At 43.5% G+C, this 25,352-nt stretch overlaps 1 protein-coding gene across 1 annotated transcript in view; it reads right to left on the reverse strand.

The window, feature by feature from the left end:
* Nucleotides 1–25,352, reverse strand: part of LOC123754934 (ATP-dependent DNA helicase DDX11-like) — a 491,323-nt gene that overhangs the window by 465,341 nt on the left and 630 nt on the right. The window lies entirely within an intron of this gene.

The following is a 25,352-nucleotide window of genomic DNA, read 5'->3' on the forward strand; positions in this document are numbered from 1 at the left end:
AGCCACCAATCAATACTCTCAAAAGGTTAAGAAACCATAATATCAGCGTTCCCGATTGGCCATCACCATCCCAGACCTCAGTTCAAAAGAACATTTGCGGTATGATCAAACACACACCAGCAACAGCCGCGTTGATCACAGGTGCTGGAGAAGCTCGAAATGTAACCATGGCAACACAAATTACATCCCAGGAATCTATAGAACTGCTGCATGAACACCATCACTATATTAAGGCCTAAGAAGAATCAGTAAAATTACGGGCTATTCATGCCCGTGCCACCTCTTGAGTGGCTTAATCTTCTTTGTTGTTTTAGATTCAGCTACTTAGAACAAAAGTCCCAAAGTAGCACGGCCTATGGTGAGCCCGTAGTAGACTTACCTGGCACAGGAGCGGGGCTGTAACTCCTTAATCTTCATCAAATATCAGTAAAATACTGACTATTACGGTGTAAATAAACGTAAAAATCGTACATTTGGAATGTAATTATTTGAGAAAGATGCTTATATTTCATTAAATAATAGTAAGACTTTTATAATAACTTTCAGTTTCATTATAATTAAAAACTGCAAATGTCTGGAACCATCTGTGCAACATACACAGAATAAATACTCAACGGCCAGTTGTTGACATGGATTAATACATCAAATTAAACAATCACTCTCAACCAAGGATGGGATTAAGCACTCGTAATGGCTTCCGGTGAAAAGACAAATAGCATTCTCGAGTGCGTTCAAACCGCCTATTCCACCTGAAATTCTTAAGTCAGCGGAGAGCTGGCCAGCACTTCGAACCTCTCACACACACACACACACACACACACACACACACACACACACACACACACACACACACACACACACACACACACACACACCATTCCCAAGTCCAGTAATATTTCACACGCTCACGCAGTTTGCTCGTCGTTATAAGCCAAGAATAACTATACATAGTTATACACACACAAGCCAACCAGAGCCATTAGGTCGGGGTAGACGCCAGCGATCGTGTGATAATGCTGACACACACAGACGACCAGGCCATAAATAACAAGTTCAAAGATGACACGAGAAACGAGAGATTGAGAGGAAGAGAGGATGTGATTACACAGGTAATGAGGAAGATTGTCCAGCGATTACCTTGAGTGTTTATGATGCTGCCGATACTGGTGATAATACTCCCCCCCCCCCTAGTTACCTACTCCATAGTTACCCCCCCCCGTCATCAAACACCCCCACCATAACCTCAACCATCAACCCCCCCCCCCCAACATAACATAACTATCCCCCCCCACCTCCCCCCGAGGCTAAGACACTTCTCATCATCTCCAACCTTCATATTATTATTTCATACATAGTTCCGTGTTTCCATGACGTAGAGCAGTGTTCCCTTTGCCTTCCTACTGCTCCTGTTACTATTGTTACTGCTCATCAAAGACTACCACTATTCTGCTGTCTGTCTGTACCACTATTCTGTCGGCTGCCATCTGCTGCTACTATCACTGCTCATACCTCTGCTTTCACTAGTCTTGCTGCCACAGCTACTGCTCCTGCTGTTATTAATGCACCTGCTGCTCTGAATACTAGTGGTACTTCCACCGCTCTCACCACAATATCGACTACTAACGTCATTTAAAATAAAACCTGTATTATAATTACTACTATTTAAGACAAAATCTTACAATATCTTACCTGATCAACCAGGCTGTGACTCGTACGTCAGGCTGCGAGCAGCCGCGTCCAACAGCCTGGTTGATCAGTCCGGCAACCAGGAGGCCTGGTCGACGACCGGGCCGCGGGGACGCTAAGCCCCGGAAGCACCTCAAGGTAACCTCAAGGTAGGTCTAGGAGGTCCATCGGTATCACCAGGCAGAGGACACACTCACGCCTGACTAACTCTACAGGTTCCCAAACATTTATATTCATAAGCAAAATTGTCTCAGAATTTCCTTGATTGCACTTAGTGACTGCAGCTGAAAAATCACGAGTTGAAAAATAACTTTCACAAATGTTCGAGAAATGTGCATTTCATTCAAAGTTGTTAACCGTCAGAAATCTTAGCCAAGTGATCTTAGCTAAATCTTAGCTAACACCTGAAGCTTGGTCACTATGGGTAATGTTTTTAACCTTTCCACAGTCACACACGCACACATACACACTCACACACACACACACACACACACACACACACACACACACACACACACACACACACACACACACACACATTAGCAGAACAGTCAGCCACATCTTATAAAGCCTTCATGAACTTGAACAACGGGGTCAATGGAAGTACGAATGAACTGGGTAGATATGATAACGACATACAAGATTCCAAGGAAAAATTATCCCGTAGACAGAGAAGCAGTGATTAAGGCGAAGTGCAGCAGAACGAATGTAACATACATGGAAACATTACCACAATTGAGATATTAGACAAAACTCTGCGTAATAGTTGTAATTAAAAGTAATGGATTACATCCAATACAATTTCAAATGTAAATATGATATACGAAGGAATAGTCAAACATTATACTACACGGGAGAAGGCTCCATCATACTATTGGTGGTTGAGGCTAGCCTTAACGACCAATAGGCACAAGGGACGACCTATAGGCACAAGGGACGACCTATAGGCACAAGGGACGACCTATAGGCACAACTGATGACCTATAGGGACAACTGACGACCTATAGGGACAAGGGACGACCTATAGGGACAACTGATGACCTATAGGCACAAGGGACGACCTATAGGCACAAGGAACGACTTATAGGCACAAGGGATGACCTATAGGCACAAGGAACGACCTATAGGCACAAGGAACGACTTATAGGCACAAGGGATGACCTATAGGCACAAGGGACGACCTATAGGGACAACTGATGACCTATAGGCACAACTGTCGACCTATAGGGACAAGGGACGACCTATAGGGACAAGGGACGACCTGTAGGCACAAGGGACGACTTATAGGCACAAGGGATGACCTATAGGCACAAGGGACGACCTATAGGGACAACTGATGACCTATAGGCACAACTGTCGACCTATAGGGACAAGGGACGACCTATAGGGACAAGGGACGACCTATAGGGACAAGGGACGACCTATAGGGACAAGGGACGACCTATAGGGACAAGGGACGACCTATAGGGACAAGGGACGACCTATAGGCACAAGGGACGACCTATAGCGACAACTGATAACCTATAGGCACAACTGACGACCTATAGGGACAAGGGACGACCTATAGGCACAAGGGACGACCTATAGGCACAAGGGAAGACCTATAGGCACAAGGGACGACCTATAGGCACAAGGGACGACCTATAGGCACAAGGGATGACCTATAGGGACAACTGACGACCTATAGGCACAAGGGACGACCTATAGGCACAAGGGACGACCTATAGGCACAAGGGACGACCTATAGGCACAAGGGACGACCTATAGGCACAAGGGATGACATAGGGACAAGGGATGACCTATAGGGACAAGGGATGACCTATAGACACAAGGGACGACCTATAGGCACAAGGGATGACCTATAGGCACAAGGGATGACATATAGGGACAAGGGACGACCTATAGGCACAAGGGATGACCTATAGGCACAAGGGATGACCTATAGGCACAAGGGATGACATATAGGCACAAGGGACGACCTATAGGCACAAGGGATGACCTATAGGCAGAAGGGACGACCTATAGGCACAAGGGACGACCTATAGGCACAAGGGATGACATATAGGCACAAGGGACGACCTATAGGCACAAGGGACGACCAATAGGCTAGTGAGCCGGTTGGCCGAGCGGATAGCACACTGGACTTGTGATCCTGTGGTCCCGGGTTCGATCCCGGGCGTCGGCGAGAAACAATGGGCAGAGTTTCTTTCACCCTATGCCCCTGTTACCTAGCAGTAAAATAGGTACCTGGGTGTTAGTCAGCTGTCACGGGCTGCTTCCTGGGGGTGGTGGCATGGTCGAGGACCGGGCCGCGGGGACACTAAAGCCCCGAAATCATCTTCCACTAGTGAACAATGCTTCTATATCCTCCACCAAGATAATGTTATTGAAACAAATGATTAACACCAGTGCGCTAAAACGGAAACGAGAAAGAGAGCAAACTCCATTTATAACTTTGGCCCAAATATCAGAGTAACAAGGCTATCGCGAATAACCGAACTGAATTACGGGCTCGCCATAGTCCGTGCTACACGGACTCAATTCATTTTGAGTAGTTAAATCTAAAACAACAACAACATCGGCGCTGGAGCGCTAAGAGAACAACAAACGCATGTGCTCAAGCACGCATGTGCTCAAGCACGCATGTGCTCAAGCACGCATGTGCTCAAGCACGCATGTGCTCAAGCACGCATGTGCTCAAGCACGCATATGCTCAAGCACGCATGTGCTCAAGCACGCATGTGCTCAAGCACGCATGTGCTCAAGCACGCATGCACGATTTATCAACGTTCAATGATATTAATAAAGCATTTTATTACTAAGTTCGTCTATGAACCTCGTCCACCTCGTAGCATGGTGGATAGCGCGCAAGACTCGTAATTCTGCGGCGCGGGTTCGATTCCCGCACCAGGCAGAAATAAATGGGCAAAGTTTCTTTCACCCTGAATGCCCCTGTTACCTAGCAGTAAATAGGTACCTGGGTGTTAGTCAGCTGTCACGGGCTGCTTCCTGGGGGTGGAGGCCTGGTCAAGGACCGGGCCGCGGGGACACTAAAGCCCCGAAATCAACTCAAGATAACCTCAAGATGAGGCGTCAAACAGTCCCACTGAAGACGACAGAGAGCAGCTATAACACCCTCGTCCATCTGGTATAACTTCTGTCTCAAACCCTTCACTCAAGTCTCCTTGAGGTTATCTTGAGATGATTTCGGGGCTTAGCGTCCCCGCGGCCCGGTCCTCGACCAGGCCTCCTTTTTGTTACACATCCCCAGGTAGCAGCCCGTAGCTGCTACGGGCTGCTACCTCGTAGGTACCTGGGAGTTATTAGGGGTGAAAGAAACATTTTGCCCATTTGTTTCTGCCTCCACCGGGGATCGAACCCGGAATCTCAGGACTACGAATCCGAAGCGCTGTCCACTCACCTGTCAGGCCCACTGTCCTCGTCCCTAATCCCTCACTCCAATCCCCCCTGACTCCTATCCTCGTCCCTTACCCTCCCTCCCCCCCCCCCCTCCCTGACTCATGTCTCCTCCAATCCCCAACTAAAAATCCCTTTCCATTACTTTATTCACCTTTTTTTTGTATGCTAACAGCTGTCCTATCGTCATGGGTGTTCCATGTTGCTAGTTATTAGAACACCTTCCTCTTCCTGTCCCATTGTTGGTGTTCTGTCCCTTCCTCGTTTTCTTTCCTTATCTGCTACCGCCTCTCCAGTGGTCCCAGTATATTAGTCTGACCTTCCCATAGCCTGCTGCCCTCTCCTCCACCATCACCTGCTGCCCTCTCCTCTACCATCACCTGCTGCCCTCTCCTCCACCATCACCTGCTGCCCTCTCCTCCACCATCACCTGCTGCCCTCTCCTCCATCATCACCTGCTGCCCTCTCCTCCACCATCATCACCTGCTGCCCTCTCCTCCACCATCACCTGCTGCCCTCTCCTCCACCATCACCTGCTGCCCTCTCCTCCACCATCACCTGCTGCCCTCTCCTCCATCATCACCTGCTGCCCTCTCCTCCACCATCATCACCTGCTGCCCTCTCCTCCACCATCACCTGCTGCCCTCTCCTCCACCATCACCTGCTGCCCTCTCCTCCACCATCACCTGCTGCCCTCTCCTCCATCATCACCTGCTGCCCTCTCCTCCACCATCATCACCTGCTGCCCTCTCCTCCACCATCACCTGCTGCCCTCTCCTCCATCATCACCTGCTGCCCTCTCCTCCACCATCACCTGCTGCCCTCTCCTCCACCATCACCTGCTGCCCTCTCCTCCACCATCACCTGCTGCCCTCTCCTCCACCATCACCTGCTGCCCTCTCCTCCACCATCAGTTTCAATTACTTACGAAGCGTGACTATAAACGTCACTCAACTATTACAACAATAACAAGTTTTCTATCCAGTGTTGGGTGCTCCTTTTCACAAGCTCCCCCCCCCCCTCCTCCTCCCCTAATTACTCTCCCATCACCAACGCCTCCTAGTCACCCGACAGGAAACCTGGCCTGAAATTGCATAGTCTCTCTCTTTCATGATTGTAATTATCCGGCTAGCAAAAAGGGGCTTTTGTTGTCATCAGCTGATCTTATCACTCAGATCAGTTCTTGGTCTTCCCCCTCCCCCCCGTCCCCTCTACCCCCTATCCACCTTTCCGTACGTTTTCCCATCCGTCAATCTGTCTTCCTGACGGATGTATTGTGTCTGTCTTAATACCCGTCTAACACTGCCGACACACTCCCTCAAATACTATATCTCCCTTATGTTGCTGAAGCTATTCTGGCCCGCAGCCATTGACCATGTGCGGTGTTTTACGGTGGGTTTTTTTTCAGGGAAGAGTGGATCCCCTTGATGGATATGTCCAGGGGGAGTTCCGGTGGAGCTGTGGGAGTTGAGCCACGCTGGTGTAATTTGCAGCTACTGCTAATGATGGGTTAACGCAGGCAGGACACCTCTTGACCGATTACTGCAGCTAGCTAGCTATACGCCAATACGCACGCCTCTCTCCTCACACCATAATCCAGTTCTCTCTCTCTCTCTCTCTCTCTCTCTCTCCCTCTCCCTCCCTCTCTCTCTCTCTCTCTCTCTCTCTCTCTCTCTCTCTCCCTCTCCCTCTCTCTCTCTCTCTCCCTCTCTCTCTCCCTCTCTCTCTCTCTCTCTCCCTCTCTCTCTCTCTCTCTCTCTCTCTCCCTCTCCCTCTCTCTCTCTCTTACAAATCCAGACTGGTAAAACATGTGAAGTTCCCTATAAGCATATCCAAATACAACAGAATCATACGGATAAAGCCTAACACCTGTAATATATACCGAACCATATATCATATTATAGGAAATGATTCTCTCATTTCCTATACCAGTCTTATCTCTGATCTTCATGAATGAACTCGTCACACACACTTTCTCTCTCTGCCATAAAGAAGACCTTTCAGTCACTTCACAGAACCTATGATAGGCCGGATACAGAGGATGGGGAGTTACAAGAACTGTGCTGATCTCAACAACCTGCCGGATCAGTCCACTATTCTTACTGCGTTATCACATCCCTGTGCTTTATTTCCTTTACTCGTTATTCCTTTACTCTGTTAAATATGATCTTTGGTTTTCACTTTATCGGTGCCTTTACGGATCTTTTATGTCGTGATCAAGTCGTTATTACCCTTCTCTTTTACAACGTGGTGAGGTCTAGTTATCATAGTTTTCTTCCTGTACGTGTGCACTCATGTAAGCACCCACCTGATTGTCCTTGCGGAGGTTGAGCTCTGGCTCTTTGGTCCCGCCTCTCAACTGTCAATCAACTGGTGTGTGTGTGTGTGTGTGTGTGTGTGTGTGTGTGTGTGTGTGTGTGTGTGTGTGTGTGTGTACTCACCTATTTGTGCTTGCGGGGGTTGAGCTTTGGCTCTTTGGTCCCGCCTCTCAACTGTCAATCAACTGGTGTGTGTGTGTGTACTCACCTAATTGTACTCACCTAATTGTGCTTGCGGGGGTTGAGCTCTGGCTCTTTGGTCCCGCCTCTCAACCGTCAATCAACTGGTGTACAGATTCCTGAGCCTATTGGGCTCTATCATATCTACATTTGAAACTGTGAATGGAGTCAGCCTCCACCACATCACTTCCTAATGCATTCCATTTGCTAACTACTCTGACACTGAAAAAGTTCTTTCTAACGTCTCTGTGGCTCATTTGGGTACTCAGCTTCCACCTGTGTCCCCTTGTTCGCGTCCCACCAGTGTTGAAAAGTTCGTCCTTGTTTACCCGGTCGATTCCCCTGAGGATTTTGTAGGTTGTGATCATGTCTCCCCTTACTCTTCTGTCTTCCAGTGTCGTGAGGTGCATTTCCCGCAGCCTTTCCTCATAACTCATGCCTCTTAGTTCTGGGACTAGTCTAGTAGCATACCTTTGGACTTTTTCCAGCTTCGTCTTGTGCTTGACAAGGTACGGGCTCCATGCTGGGGCCGCATACTCCAGGATTGGTCTTACATATGTGGTGTACAAGATTCTGAATGATTCCTTACACAGGTTCCTGAACGCCGTTCTGATGTTAGCCAGCCTCGCATATGCCGCAGACGTTATTCTCTTTATGTGGGCTTCAGGAGACAGGTTTGGTGTGATATCAACTCCTAGATCTTTCTCTCTGTCTGTTTCATTAAGTACTTCATCTCCTATTCTGTATCCTGTGCCTGGCCTCCTGTTTCCACTGCCTAGTTTCATTACTTTGCATTTACTCGGGTTGAACTTCAACAGCCATTTGTTGGACCATTCACTCAGTCTATCCAGGTCATCTTGTAGCCTCCTACTATCATCCTCTGTTTCAATCCTCCTCATAATTTTTGCATCGTCGGCAAACATTGAGAGGAACGAATCTATACCCTCTGGGAGATCATTTACATATACCAGAAACAGTATAGGTCCGAGGACTGACCCCTGCGGGACTCCACTTGTGACGTCTCGCCAATCTGAGACTTCACCCCTCACACAGACTCGTTGTCTCCTGTTGCTTAGGTATTCCTCTATCCACCGGAGTACCTTCCCTCTCACTCCAGCCTGCATCTCCAACTTTCGCACTAGCCTCTTGTGTGGCACTGTATCAAAGGCTTTCTGACAATCCAAAAATATGCAGTCTGCCCACCCTTCTCTTTCTTGCCTTATTTTTGTTGCCTGGTCGTAGAATTCAAGTAACCCTGTGAGGCAGGACCTGCCATCCCTGAACCCATGTTGATGCTGTGTTACAAAGTTCCTTCGCTCCAGATGCTCCACTAGTTTTTTCGCACAATCTTCTCCATCAGCTTGCATGGTATGCAGGTTAGGGACACTGGCCTGTAGTTCAGTGCCTCCTGTCTATCCCCTTTCTTGTATATCGGGACTACGTTAGCTGCTTTCCAAATATCTGGCAGTTCCCCTGTTGCCAGTGATTTGTTATACACTATGGAGAGTGGTAGGCTCAGTTCTCTTGCTCCTTCCTTTAGAACCCAAGGGGAGATTCCATCTGGGCCTATAGCCTTCGTCACGTCCAACTCTAGTAAACACTTCCTTACTTCCCCACTGGTAATCTCAAACTCTTCCAGTGGTTCCTGGTTAGCTATGTGTGTGTGTGTGTGTGTGTGTGTGTGTGTGTGTGTGTGTGTGTGTGTGTGTGTGTGAGTGAGTGAGTGAGTGAGTGAGTGAGTGAGTGAGTGAGTGTGTGAGTGTGTGTGTGTGTGTACTCAGTTCTACTCACCCAGTTGTGCTCTTCGTACTCACCTCTTTGTACTCACCTCGTACTCACTTCGGCTCTTTGGTCCCGCCTCTCAACTGTTCAACGGTGTGTGTGTGTGTGGGCGTGAGTGTGCGAGCGGGCGGGAGGGCGTGGGCGTGTGTGGGCAAGACAATAATGATGGTATCTTGTGCAAGCGTGGAAGGCTCATCCGGCTATAATTGCACCCAGTAATGAGCAAGGTACACGCTATCATGCCCGTCCCTCCCTGCTCCATCCTGCATGGTTAACACCTTCCCCCACCTCAATAGTTAATACCTTCCTCCATGGCCTAGTTAACACCTCCTCCACCGGCCTGTCCTCTAGTTAACATCTCCTTCACCTGTCTAATTAACACATCCTCCATCCATAATCTCTCAATTGGCTAATTAACAAACCAGCATTCCCCACCTGCCTGGTTCACACCTATTCCGCCTCTCCCACCTGCTTGCCTAACAAATCCTCTCTCCTCACCTTCCAAGCTACCCCCCCCCCTCTCCCCTTCCTCACCTCTCCCCCCCCTCCCCTTCCTCACCTCCCCCCCCCCCCTTCTGTCTCCCGTACATGACCTAGATATTACCTCCAGTAAATAGGTAGCTGGGAGTTAGTCAGCTGTCACAGGCTGCTTCCTGGGGGTGGAGGCCTGGTCGAGGACCGGGCCGAGGGGACACTAAGCCCCAAAATCATCTCAAGAGATAACCCCCCTCTTCCCTCACTTGCCTAGGTATTCCTTCCTACAAACTATAGAGCTGAGTGTCGCTGTTGTAGTTGTTATAGATTCAGCTATTCGGAACAAGTTCCAAGTAGCACGGGCTATGGTGAGCCCGTAACTTACCTGGCACAGGAGCGGGGCAAGAAGCACGGGCTATGGTGAGCCTCGAGAGAGTGACGCTTAAAAGATTGATTGATAAAGATTAAGCCACCCAAGAGTTGGCACGGGCATGAATAGCCCGTAAGACGCTTGAAACACGGTTGGTAAACTTTATCCTAGTTCAGTTCACTTGAGGCATTTATTATGCACCCCATACCCACCCCGTGGGCGGTGGTGGTGAAGGTTACAGAGGCACTTCAGAGCAGGCGAGGAGTCACAATAACGTGGCTAAAGTAAGTTGACCAGACCACACACTAGGTGAAGGGACGACGACGTTTCGGTCCGTCCTGGACCATTCTCAAGTCAATTGTCACACTCGACTTGAGAATGGTCCAGGACGGACCGAAACGTCGTCGTCCTTTCACCTTCTAGTGTGTGGTCTGGTCAACTCACAATTCAAATCTTGGCACACGACTGTCAGATCATCGCCTCCAGCACCAGTCATTATCTTGCCTCACCATACAACTATTTCCTCCTCAATAGAGCACCACATTTTGACGTATAAGGCCAAAACATCGTCGTATTAGAAAATGGTAGTGGCTCGCTAATTGACATTATGTCCCGTTTTCTGTTTTAGGTCCTCTGGTAGGTGGGGAAGAGGGGGACTTTAGCACGACCGTAACTTGACGTTGGGAAACCTTAGGACGACGGGCTGTGTCGTCCTAAGATTTCCCAACGTCAAGAAACTGTTGTACTAAAGGGACCTTATCCTAATCTACCAGAGGACCTAAAACAGAAAACGGAACAGTATGTCAATTTCGCGAGCCGCTGACAATTTATAGTACGACGATTTTTGGCCTTAGGTAAAGGTGTACGTCAAAATACGACGTGCTATTAGGTGGAGTGGTTACGTCATCAACGCTGCCATGGCCACCACCATTGCCATGGCCCACCACCACAATTGCCATGGCCCACCACCACAATTGCCATGGCCCACCACTACCATTGCCATGGCCCACCACCACAATTGCCATGGCCCACCACCACAATTGCCATGGCCCACCACTACCATTGCCATGGCCCACCACCACAATTGCCATGGCCCACCACCACAATTGCCATGGCCCACCACCACAATTGCCATGGCCCACCACCACAATTGCCATGGCCCACCACCACAATTGCCATGGCCCACCACCACAATTGCCACGGCCCACCACCACAATTGCCATGGCCCACCATTGCCACGGCCCACCACCACAATTGCCATGGCCCACCATTGCCATGGCCCACCACCACAATTGCCACGGCCCACCACCACAATTGCCATGGCCCACCACCACAATTGCCATGGCCCACCATTGCCATGGCCCACCACCACAATTGCCATGGCCCACCACCACAATTGCCATGGCCCACCACCACAATTGCCATGGCCCACCACTACCAATGTCATGGCCCACCACCACCATTGCCACGGCCCACCACCACCATTGCCATGGCCCACCACCACCATTGCCACGGCCCACCACCACCATTGCCACGGCCCACCACCACTATTGCCATGGCCCACCACCACAATTGCCATGGCCCACCACTACCATTGTCATGGCCCACCACCACCATTGCCACGGCCCACCACCACCATTGCCACGGCCCACCACCACCATTGCCATGGCCACCACCACCACCACCATTGTCATGGCCCACCACCACCACCATTGTCATGGCCCACCACCACCACCACCACCATTGTCATGGCCCACCACCACCATTGCCACGGCCCACCACCACCACCACTTCCATAGCCACCACCACCACCACGGCCCACCACCACCATACCCACCACCACACAAGCAGTACATCACAAGCTACACAGGAAGTGGAGCACATGTACACCCGCGTGCGGGGGATAATTACACCCGCCATTGCTCTTAAAGGTTACTGCCCAATTTACGACTAGATATATATACCCCACTTGTGCTAACACCTCAATAACCTGCCTGACAGTCTACACACTGCTTGATCACAACCCTGCCACTAAAATACTAATTTATGATGGAAAAACAGCTATTTAAATGTTTTTTACACAAACAACTTTATTTCAAAATGTGTTGAATTTTGTCTCAAGAGTTACACATTTTCTGTACATGGGAATGGATTGAGAATGACTATATAATTAAGTGCTATTATCTACTCTCTATCTATGAGTTAGGTTAGGTTAAGATTACTTTAGCTTAAAGTTTGGTTTGGTTGGGTTTGTTTAGGTTTCATTGTGTTTGGTTACAATAATACTGTGTATTATTGACGATGTGAAATATGGACTTCGAAAACTATTTGCGTCTACCCGAGAATTCTATTTATAGACACCAAATTCTCCAAAGAAAACGTTTTCAGAAAATACTTTTTTTTATATTTTAAACAGTTTATAATACAATAAAGGTATAGCTTGAGAATAATCTCTTTCAGAACAAAGGTTCACGTGTCAGTTTAAAGGTAGACATTACAGGAACTGTAATATGCTTTTAGACTATCACAAATATCTAGTTAACTATCCAGGTGGTCTGAGGGGGTTTGTGGTTTCTCACGATAATATATTTGCTTTGAGGACAGGTTCGAGGACGAGCTCCCTTTACAGTGTGGTAACTAAGCTGAAGCTGCCAGTCTTTTAGAAAAATATTGTAAGCATATATCAACAGATAAAACGTCAAAGCCCAACACAGCATCAACAGCGCCATAGATACAATGTCAGAATCCAACACAGCATAAAAAAACGCCTATGGATAGCCCACAAAAGCCCAACACAGCATCAACAGCACCATAGATACAATGTCAGAATCCAACACAGCATAACAAAACGCCTATGGATAGCCCACAAAAACCCAACACAGCATCAACAGCACCATAGATACAATGTCAGAATCCAACACAGCATAAAAAAAACGCCTATGGATAGCCCACAAAAGCCCAACACAGCATCAACAGCGCCAGTGCCCACAACACCAAAAACAAAACATGAACAATGGATACAAAACAATATCTCCCACTATGCAATCAGAAGAGTAAAAACATAATATTATCAAGGTGTCATAAAGTAATCAAATAATAATGGTAATAATAATAAAAATAATTCACTGTGTTGGGGGACGGGAAGCCAGAGTGTATTCATACATTTAGGATTTTTATCGAGCCCCCAGCACCCCCCCCCCCCCCTCAGGGTCGAATTACTGACCCCGCCCAGGATGTAACCCCACAACAAGCTGACTATCTCCTGAGTACCTACTTGCTGCTAGGTGAACAGATGAATTATGTGAAAGTTAATGTGCCCAACCATTTCAGTCCCGCCCGGGATTCAAACCCAGAATTCTTGATTGTGCGTAGAGAACGACCTCCACTGTACTACCGGGACCCTCAAAGACTGTCTAGTTACTGATGAATGTTTGAACGGCTGCAAAATTACAACTCCTTTCCCATTTCACTGTGGTTTTCCGCACATCTATGATCAGTGTTATCGCTAGTTGCATATACTGTATACAGTACGTATATACATGTATGTACATGTATATATATATATATATATATATATATATATATATATATATATATATATATATATATATATATATATATATATATATATAGCCTCTCCCTCAACGAATGCCAGTGGAAACAAGCAACTCTTCCTGTTAGGCTCGGTGGCTTGGGTGTCCGCACCGCCACCCAAATTGCTGTCCCAACCTTCCTGTCTTCCTCCTCAGCATCAGATGACCTGGTTAAGGAAATTCTACCTGACACCCTGAGTGATATAGCGGGGATACAGAACCCCCACTACACGGAATGCGACACGAAATGGGGTGCCACTGCAGACCCAGCACTCAGACCAGCCATGCCGAAAGCCAAGAAACAATCCAGTTGTTTTTCGCTCTCCGTCTTGCTGCCCCTATCTATACTGTTCATAGGTGTATTTGCGGCGAGGCAGATGCTGACGAATATGGATTGCATGGCCTGCACTGTGGAAAATCTGGTGGTTGGCACACTAGACACGACGAAGTCAACGACATCATTAAAAGAAGCCTTGCCTCTGCTCAGTGTCCAGCGGAGAGAGAGCCCCGCAACCTACTGAACCGTGGACTCTGTTAGCTTTGCCGGCCGACCAGACAGAATCATACTGCGTCCGTGGAAGTGTGGCAGACAGTTGGCAAGGGACTATACTTGTGTATCCACCCTGGCAACCACATACATCAACCTCTCTGCCGGCACAGCAGGAGCCGCAGCAACACACAGAGAAAGAGACAAGTCAGCCAAGTACAAGCAATTAGATCATCGGTACAACTTCGTTCCAATAGGGTCCGAGACCCTAGGCCCATGGGGAGAGAGTGCAAGAAGGTTTCTTAAGGATCTTGGTTCCAAGCTCATTGACACCACAAGAGACCCTAGAGCGGCAAGTTTTCTCTTTCAGCGCCTCAGTGTCGCGATCCAGAGGGGGAATGCTAGCTGCATCCTTGGTTCCTGGCCGGCGTCGGAGGAGTTCGAGGAAATCTACAGCCTCTAGGAAGCGAACTTTTTTTTGGGTCCTCTTAATGTTAATTTTTTGTATAAAATCAGATATGTAACTGTATAACCTTGCATAATAAAGTGTACACCATAAAAAAGGGGGGTGGTAGAAGCGAACACTCTTACGTATTCAGAGTTAAATGGTAAGTTTTCCCTGAATGCTCTGTGTTCCCTTCTCTGAGGCTGTGGGTCCCTATAATTGCACCAGTGGTGGTACCCCCCTTGAGGTTATCTTGATGTGATTTCGGGGCTTTTTAGTGTCCCCGCGGCCCGGTCCTCGACCAGGCCTCCACCCCCAGGAAGCAGCCCGTGACAGCTGACTAACTCCCAGGTACCTATTTACTGCTAGGTAACAGGGGAATTCAGGGTGAAAGAAACTTTGCCCATTTGTTTCTGCCTCGTGCGGGAATCGAACCCGCGCCACAGAATTACGAGTCCTGCGCACTATCCACCAGGCTACGAGGCCCCATATATATGTATACATTATATATATATATATATATATATATATATATATATATATATATATATATATATATATATATATATATATATATATATATATGTCGTACCTAGTAGCCAGAACGCCCTTGTCAGCCTACTATGCAAGGCTCGATTTGCCTAATAAGCCAAGTTTTCATGAATTAATTGTTTTTCGACTACCTAACCTACCTAACCTAACCTAACCTAACTTTTTCGGCTACCTAACCTAACCTAACCTATAAAGATAGGTTAGGTTAGGTTAGGTAGGGTTGGTTAGGTTCTGTCATATATCTACGTTAATTTTAACTCCAGTAAAAAAAAATTGACCTCATACATAATGAAATGGGTAGCGTTATCATTTCTTAAGAAAAAAATTACAGAAAATATTTTAATTCAGGAAAACTTGGCTTATTAGGCAAATTGGGCCTTGCATAGTAGGCTGAGAAGTGCGTTCTGGCTACTAGGTACGACATATATATATATATATATATATATATATATATATATATATATATATATATATATATATATATATATATATATATATATATATATATTATATATATATATATATATATATATATATATATATATATATATGCGAACAAGCCTGAATGGTCCCCAGGACTATATGCGTCTGAAAACTCACACCCCAGAAGTGACTCGAACCCATACTCCCAGGAGCAACGCAACTGGTAACTACGGGGCGCCTTAATCCGCTTGACCATCACGGCCAGACAAAAGGAAGTGATAGCCGAAGCTATTTGAACCACTTCCCCGCCGGCAACTCGGATGGTAATCTTGGGCATAGCATTTTATCAAATCACCACATTCTTTGGGGCACACGTGAGGAACACAAATGCGAACAAGCCTGAATGGTCCCCAGGACTATATGCGTCTGAAAACTTACACCCCAGAAGTGACTCGAACCCATACTCCCAGGAGCAACGCAACTGGTAACTACGGGGCACCTTAATCCGCTTGACCATCACGGCCGGACAAAAGGAAGTGATAGCCGAAGCTATTTGAACCACTTCCCCGCCGGCAACTCGGATGGTAATCTTGGGCATAGCATTTTATCAAATCACCTCATTCTTTGGGGCACACGTGAGGAACACAAATGCGAACAAGCCTGAATGGTCCCCAGGACTATATGCGTCTGAAAACTTACACCCCAGAAGTGACTCGAACCCATACTCCCAGGAGCAACGCAACTGGTAACTACGGGGCGCCTTAATCCGCTTGACCATCACGGCCGGACAAAAGGAAGTGATAGCCGAAGCTATTTGAACCACTTCCCCGCCGGCAACTCGGATGGTAATCTTGGGCATAGCATTTTATCAAATCACCTCATTCTTTGGGGCACACGTGAGGAACACAAATGCGAACAAGCCTGAATGGTCCCCAGGACTATATGCGTCTGAAAACTCACACCCCAGAAGTGACTCGAACCCATACTCCCAGGAGCAGTCACTTCTGGGGTGTGAGTTTTCAGACATATATATATATATATATATATATATATATATATATATATATATATATATATATATATATATATATATATATATATATATATATATTTGAATAAACAAATCCACAAGGGTCGTTGCGAGGATTCGAACCTGCGTCCGAGAGCATCCCAGACGCTGCCAGACGCTGGATGCTCTCGGATACAGGTTCGAATCCTCGTCACGGTCCTTGTGGATTTGTTCATTTGATGCATCACGCAATTTTGATTTCTGTGTGTAATATATTTGAATACTTAGGCAGCAGGCATTCCTTTAAGCATATTTAAAATGTATGGTAATATTTTTTTAATTAAAAGACAAACATATACTGTAATAGTAAAGTAGCATGTTTTATAGCTACTGAACAGTATATTGCATGAGTGAGATACTACATTAGTTCAGACAACATAATTTCAATGTATGCATACTGTACACTCTAATCCAAATATCATGCAGCATTATTCAACATTATTTAGTATTAGCAAAAAAATATTGAAACATCATTCAAATCTATAGGATAAAATCTTGATTCTATGCAATAAGGATTTTGGAATTACAGTACAGTATATGTATTTTCATTAATTCATTAAATAATGAATTATTTATAGAAATACTTTAACACTAAAATAAAAAAAAATTTGTTCCTGGGTAGTGTTATTTTCTGATTGTTTATGGCTCCAAGATATATAAAATGCTTATTTCCCCCTCAAACTTTACTTTGACGTTTGCCTAAGACAACTTAAGGAAGATGTCTTAAAAGTACAGTATCTGAAGGCTACCGACTTATGAAACAATGTGTCACAGGCTCTAGAAACAGACTCGGCAGCTTTCAAATACCATCAAGACATCTACCCTAAGCTGTCTTAAGAAAAGATAAGGCAAAGTTTTAGGGAGGGAAGGGGGGGGGGGAAGAATAGCCAATTTCTATAGTTTGAAGGCATAAGCAATAAGCAATCAGAAAATAACACTGCCCATGAACAAAAATTGTGTTACAGAGCATAACTACCATGCCTGTACACTGATAATATGCTAAGCCTTGTATAAACACACCACAGAATAATCATAAAATAAAAAAAAAAATACAATATTGACATTGAGTAAGAAGGAATTTTGCATGAACGATGAAAGTGGTGGTGCTTCATTTAGTATTATTTTGACTTTACAGAGCAGTATATTGTTATAATACTTCATTTTTGTCACATTCTTAATTTTAAATAGTTTTAAATCAATATTTATTGTGCATGATCTTAACCCCCTTGAGATGCAAAAATAAAAACAAAATCAGACATACCACCATAGACGACAAAAAAAAAAAAATTCTTCTGTAAGCAGAGCGTAAAAAGAATGGGAAAATAGCACACAATTTCGTCTTAATGCCGTGTTAGCCTCATGCATTAAGTCATGCAGTCGCATGTTTATACGTACAATGTGAAATTATTTACACTTGTTACACAATTATTGTGTATACTTTGTAGTACTGTACCTGTATAGTATCAAAATGCATTCTGTAATATAATAAATCCCTATAATGTTTCATTGCTATTAAAAACAGTGGATTATATATTAACTACTGCAATTAAAATATAGTGGGGCCTCCACTTACAATGGTAATTTGTTCCCAGAGACATACCGTAAGTTGAAATATCGCAAGTCGAAACGAATTTTCCCACAAGAAATAATGTGAATAGAATTAATCCGTTCCACAGTCCCCAAAAAATTAACTTCAAAGTAAATTTTATACCTAATTCACACAAATCTTTAGTACTAAAGTATGTACAAGTTATTGCTTACCTTTATTAATGTCTCTTGTTGGCATATGGAAGACTGTGAGGAGGAGGACAAATATTAATGTTTGGGCGGAGGGTCCCCTTCCATTATAACATCAGGCAGTGATTGTTTTTCTTTTTTCAGTTTTTTTAATTTTTGTTAAATTTGTTTAATTTTGTATAGAAAATGGAGCAGCCTACCTGACATCCACTGAATGACCCTTTTAGCCATTTTTCTTTTTTTTAATTTTTTTAATTTTTTTTATTTTTTTTATTTGTTTATAGAAAATGAAGCAGCCTACCTGACATCCACTGAACAAACCTTTTAGACACTTTATTTTTTCAATTTTTTTCATTTTTTTATTGCATCTTTTTTTTATAAAAAATGTAGCATCTTACCTGACAATCACTGAATCAACCTTTTAGACATTTTTTTTCTTTTTTTTTCAAGTGTTTTCAATACTTGTCTGTAGTGATGCATCACAGTGTCATTGAAAAGGTTGAGGCAACGGCCTACAGCAGCTTCATTTGGGTGAGTCGTTTCAGCAAAAGTTTCCAATACTTCCCATGCTGCACATATTTTCTTAGTAAATGAGGAAGGGATCTTCTACATCAACAACTCTCATACCATTTTTATGTTTATGAATGATCTCTTGTTTTTCCTCTGTGGTCATCCTCACATGTGTTTTCTTAGGTTGAACCTTACCACTGACTTTCTTGGGACCCATGGCATGATATATAATAATTACTGTTATGTTCAAAAAACAAAAAATCACCACAATAATGGAATTTCTTACAGGAGTGATCGTCACTTAGCGGGCGGCTCTGGTAAACTGAGGCAGGTCTGCCCGTGCCACCAGGAACCATGCGTTTGGTCGACCCGAATGGGTATCAATGAATATCGTTAGTCAACGACAGTATCATAAGTCGAGTCGCATTTTCTGATCAAATTTATATCGTAACTCGAAATTATCGTAAGTCGGGGCAATCGTATATATATGACTATGAATATTTAAATTTGGTTTTTAGCTTTACTTTTTCTGGGCTCTATAAAGTGAATAGGCCCAAATTCTCTCTAGTTGTCCATTACGTCAATATATGTGCGATGGTCCACATAGTTACAAAAAGTACTATCTAAAGGAGGATGGGTTGCTGCAGGAGAGCAAGATCTAGCTCTTTATGCCCCGTCTCCTACCCATTTATACCCGACACACATTTTGTCTTAATATATTTAATTTTTAAAATTAAACATTCCCCTAAGTTTTTTTTTTTTTTTAACCATTTTATATGGTGTCTCAAAGAATGCACCCTACCAAAATCTTATCTTATACAGTACTGTATAATAATAATCACAGTTTCGATCTATTAGAATGACATCCTTATCAAAGTCCTGCCAGGATATTTTGCACTGGTTATTGTTTGGGATAACAAATGCCACAATATCTATTCTAGTGAAATTCTGAAACTATGATCATTTTTACATGAATATATTATCAAAAGACTAGGTCGATTGTATTATCCTAAATTTATAAGTAATACATAACCAACGAATCATGATAAATATTTTCATTATACATTATACCGTTTGGGCCTGCAAACTATAATACAGAAAGGCATTGATAATATTTTTTACAAATCATGTACATAAGGTTTTGGGTTCTCATTGTCAGCGGATACAATGCCTATTAGGCTTATCAAGGTTTCTAATAGGCCAATGACTGACTTTCCCCAGGATGCAACCCAACATCGTTTGCCTAACTTCCAGGTACCCATTCACTGCTAGGTAAACAGAGCCATCAGCTTTAAGGAAACATGCCTAAACACATTGCCCTGCAAGAGAATCAAACATGGGTCCAGATGACAAAGTTGACTAAGCTAACCAGACACAGCATTTCCAGCAAAGGCAAAAGCTGACAATACATACAGTGGCACCTCGACTTACAATTGCCCCGACTTACGATAATTTTGAGTTACGATATAAATTTGATCGAAAAATGCAACTCGATTTACGATAGTGTCATCAACTAACGATATTTGTTGGTACACGTTTGGGTCGACCGAGCGCATGGATCCCGGTCATGCGGACCGACCTGTCTCAGTTTACTAGAGCTGCCCGCTTAGTGACGATCACGCTTATAAGATATTCCATTTTTGTGGTGATTTTTTGCTTTTTGAACATAAAACTGATTATTATATATCGCCATGGGTCCCAAGAAAGTCAGTGGTAAGGTTCAACATATGAAAACACATGTAAGAATGACCATAGCGGAAAAACTAGAGATCATTCATAAGCATGAAATGGTATGAGGGTTGTTGAACTAGCTAGGCAGTACAACAAATCATCATCATCAGAGGAGGCGGCGGCATTAGAGGATGTCCCTTCCTCATTAATTAAGAAAACGTGTGCAGTATGAGAAGAACTGCAAAATTTTGCTGAAAAGAATCACCCAGATAAAGCTGTAACAGGCCATTGCATTGATCTTTTTAATGACAATGTGATGCCTCACTACAGACAAGTGTTGGAAAGAAGGGAAAAACAATCTTCAATAGAACGATTTCTAGTGAGAAAATCAAGCAATGAGCCAGAAGCAGGTCCTAGTGGTATGCAGGCAAAACATGCCAGAGTGTGTACCCCAGAAAAGTCTTCACTGCTTGATGTTATAATGGAAGGGGACTCCCCTTCCAAACAGTAACACCTTTCCTACTAACCCCCATAGGCCATCAAGAGTCCTCCATAAAGGTAAGATAAACATATGTACTGTATTGTAGTTAAGAGAAAAAAAATTGTATTCTGAATAAAATGTATTTTTAAGTTAATATTTTTGAGGGTGTGGAAGGGATTAATTCAATTCCCTTTATTTCTTATGGAAAAAATCTTTTTGACTTATGATACGTTTCTGGGAACAGATTACCATCATAAATCGAGGCCCCACTGTAACTCCAAATTCAAATACAGGGGTATATGAAAATATTTGTACAATACTCAAATTCAACTCTGTATTAGCCTAGGTTGGCCTAGGCAAGTTATTATCTAAATACAATATCACCAAGTCCTTAGCTACCACTGTTATCGCTGTCTCGTTTGTACCTTTCCCAATACCAAGTCAGTTTCCCACCCCACGCACATACTTGATGGTCCATTGAGCATTTCAATTCAAGTAGGTGTGCAAGTTGCACAGTTTAGGAGAAATTTCTGTTTTAAAAATTCTTAACTTAAGGGGGTTAGCCTATTTATCATTTTTTGCAATATGGAGGTCATGTCACCTCCACTTCAGCAGAGTTTCCCACCAATAAGGAGTGGAAGCGAGGGTGAGAAAAGCCCTGGATAAGAAAGCAAAGCATGATTAGTACCAAGTTGAAAGCAGTGAGCAAATCAACAGGTGACTCAATGTCACGTGACTACCGAGGAGGGCAGGGAGATGTCTCATTGGTGTGGGACACCTGGGGCCAGATTCACGAAGCAGTTACGCAAGTACTTACGAACGTGTACATCTTTCCTCAATCTTCGACGGCTTTGGTTACATTTATTAAACACTTTACAGGCATGAAAACTTCCCAATCAACTGTTGTTATTGTTATAAACAGCCTCCTGGTGCTTCGGAGCTCATTAACCATTTCATAATTGTAAACAAAGCCATCAAAGATTAAGGAAAGATGCTCACGTTCATAAGTACTTGCATAACTGCTTCGTGAATCTGGCCCCTGACTTTCCATTGAACAAGACATACTAGGATTTGCTCTCAAATTTTAGCAGAAATTTGTAGATGCTCACCAAGCATCTACAATCAGACACTTATATAGAGAACCGAGGAATGATAGAAGATACAAGGAAAAGTTTAGTTATCCTTTGGAAGGTGTTTTACATCATTTAGTCAAGAGTTGCATTAGTCAAGTTGTAGCATGGCAGAGAGTAATGGTCTAAGACCATTTTGAACATCGAGTGTGGCTGTGCAGGACCAATCGGTGCAGAGTTTTATAGAGCTTCTCTACAGCTTATTATTGCAAGAATTTCCATGATGACATGGGGCAGTCCTGACTGGAAGGGTCAGAAGGTATTACATTTATAGCTTGGATTTAGGGGAGACACTAGAAGGATTTAAGTCAGCAGATGTAGCACCCCGATCCAAGGAAGGGAGCAAAGCATTGGCTAAAAACTATAAACCAGTCACACTAACATCACATGTAATAAAAGTTTTTGAAAGAGTGATCAGATCTTCAGTTTCATGGAGGACAATGACCTTCACAATCCAAGTCAACATGGATTTAGCGCGGGAAGAACATACCTTTCGCAGCAACTTGACCACTATGGCAAAAATCATGGAAGCATTAGAAGAACAAACAAAATGCAGATGAAGTATATACGACTTTCCAAAGGTCTTTGATAAGTGTTACCATGGAGTGATATCACAAAAAATGAGATCAATTGGAATAACAGATAAAGTAAGGCAATAAATATTGGGTTTCATGTCAAGCAGAATGTATAGAGCAACAGTCAAACAAAATCAAATCCAAGCACAGTAAAAAAAAAAAAAAAGCTCTGTACCCCAGGGCACAGTCCTTGCACCACTGTTTTTTCTCATTCCTGCATCAGACACAGTATATAGATAAAAACACAAATCGCAGTATATCATCTTTTGCAGATGACATAAAAATCAGCATGAAAATTATTTGCATAGAAGACACTGAAAAACTGCAGGCTGAATACAGAGAACATATACAGCACACATACATGATAAATTATTCCCAATTATAAAGCACCTAAATTATTGAGACCCTTTCAAAGGTCTCAAAATATACTCCCTGGAAAGGAGACGACGAGAGAAGTATCACATAATATACAGTATACTGTATATGTACATAGAAAATACTGGAAAGGCCAGGTCCCAACTTTTCACAGTAAAATAATGATATACTGGAGAGAACTATAAGGCAGGAAATGCCTAATAGAGCCAGTGAAGAGTATAGGTAGCATAGGCACATTCAGAGAACACTGTGTGTGTTTTAAACTTTCTTATGAATCAGAAAGAGGAAATTTTGTTATAAACATTTGAACAGACACCATACATGTAATACCCACAACGATATTATCCACAAAATGGTGATGTTCGATTATTTGTGAGACAATTTTGTGCCAGTATTCAGACAGCAAAACAAATATTTGTTTAAGAGAATTTTGTCAACATAAACATGCATATTATGGCCTATATTAAATATCTATTTGTTTCAATACAATTAGGCAAAACTTCTAGAATAGCACACCTATTTCCTAGATCATCAGCCAAGTGGATGTTCAAACACTAGCTAATACCTAATCTCATCTAACTTAACCCAACCTAAGTGTGCCTTAAACCACCAAAAATTTTAAAAAATCTTAGAAATTGAACAATCATCAGTAGATTTACTTAACAAAACTTTATGCATTAAAATAAGTAACTACAGAAGTTATTATTAATAATTCTCATATAGGTCACACTTGACTGAATGATATACAGTGGAACCTTGACTTACGAATGTCCCTACTAACAAATTTTTGGAGTTACGACTCCAATTTCATCAGAAAATTCAACTCGACTTACGATATTTGCCTTGACTTGCGACTTTATTGATTCATGTATGGGTCGATGGAGCGCATGTTTCCTGATGGCATGGGAGACCCCTGCTTCAGTTTACCAAATTGCCCGCGCTTAGTGACGATCACACATGAATTCTTTGTAAAGAATTTCATTTTTTTGAGCTTTTTTGTTTTTTGAACATAAAAGTAATTATTATATATCATGCCATGAGTCCAAAGAAAGTCAGTGGTAAGGTTCAACCTAAGAAAACACATGTGAGGATAACCATATTAGAAAAACAAGAGATCATTCATAGTGAATGAATGTGATGTCTCACTACAGACAAGTGTTAAAACAGAGAAAAACAAGTGTCTTTAGACAGATTCTTAGTAAGACTGCTTCAAGCAACAGCCAAGTGGACCAAACTCTCACAAGTTAAGAAGAAGAACTGCCAGAACCCCATCAAGCAGGTATCAAGGTACAAGCAAGCAGTGAACCACCACCAGGTCCTAGTGGTATGCAGGCAAAACATAGGAATGAGAGTTCCCCAGAAAAGTCATTCCTGCCTGATGTTATAATGAAAGAGGACTTCCCTTCCAAACAGTAACACCTCTCCTTCTCCCCCCTCCTCACCGTCTTCCATACGCCAACAAGTCATCAATAAAGGAAAGCTATAACTTGTACATAATGTAGTACAAAATATGTGTGTATTATGTATGAAATGTGTTTTGAAGTTAATATTTTTGGGAGTGTGAGACGGATTAATTCAATTTATACTGTATTATAGTATTTCTTATGGGGAAATTTTTTTTCGAGTTACGAATTTTTGAGTTATGAGCCGTCTCTGGGAATGGATTAAATTCATAAATGGAGGTACCATTGTACTTTAATTGACCTTGTATTATGTCATACAATAGCTATCAAGATATAATTAGTTTGAGTTATGTAGTTGTATATTTGGCTTTTAAATTTGCTGGATATTCAATCTTTCAAATGTACTACTGTGTCTCTAATACTCAGTAATACTGAATTACCATTGCTTTTCATTCTGGATACAACACTGAATCATATTTGGTCACAACCCTTTTGGAGAAGTTGGCCAAAAAAGTATAGAATATTATTAACCCATATTAGTTATCATGCATAACTGGGTTATGCATGACTTTAACCAAAGTCATGCATAACCCAGTTATGCATGACTTTGGTTAAGTGACAGTAAATAATAACAAATTACAAATTCTTCACAATGATACCAGTTTTTAGTGATA

This window comes from Procambarus clarkii, chromosome 55, assembly GCF_040958095.1.
Source record: "Procambarus clarkii isolate CNS0578487 chromosome 55, FALCON_Pclarkii_2.0, whole genome shotgun sequence".
Lineage (NCBI taxonomy): Eukaryota > Metazoa > Arthropoda > Malacostraca > Decapoda > Cambaridae > Procambarus > Procambarus clarkii.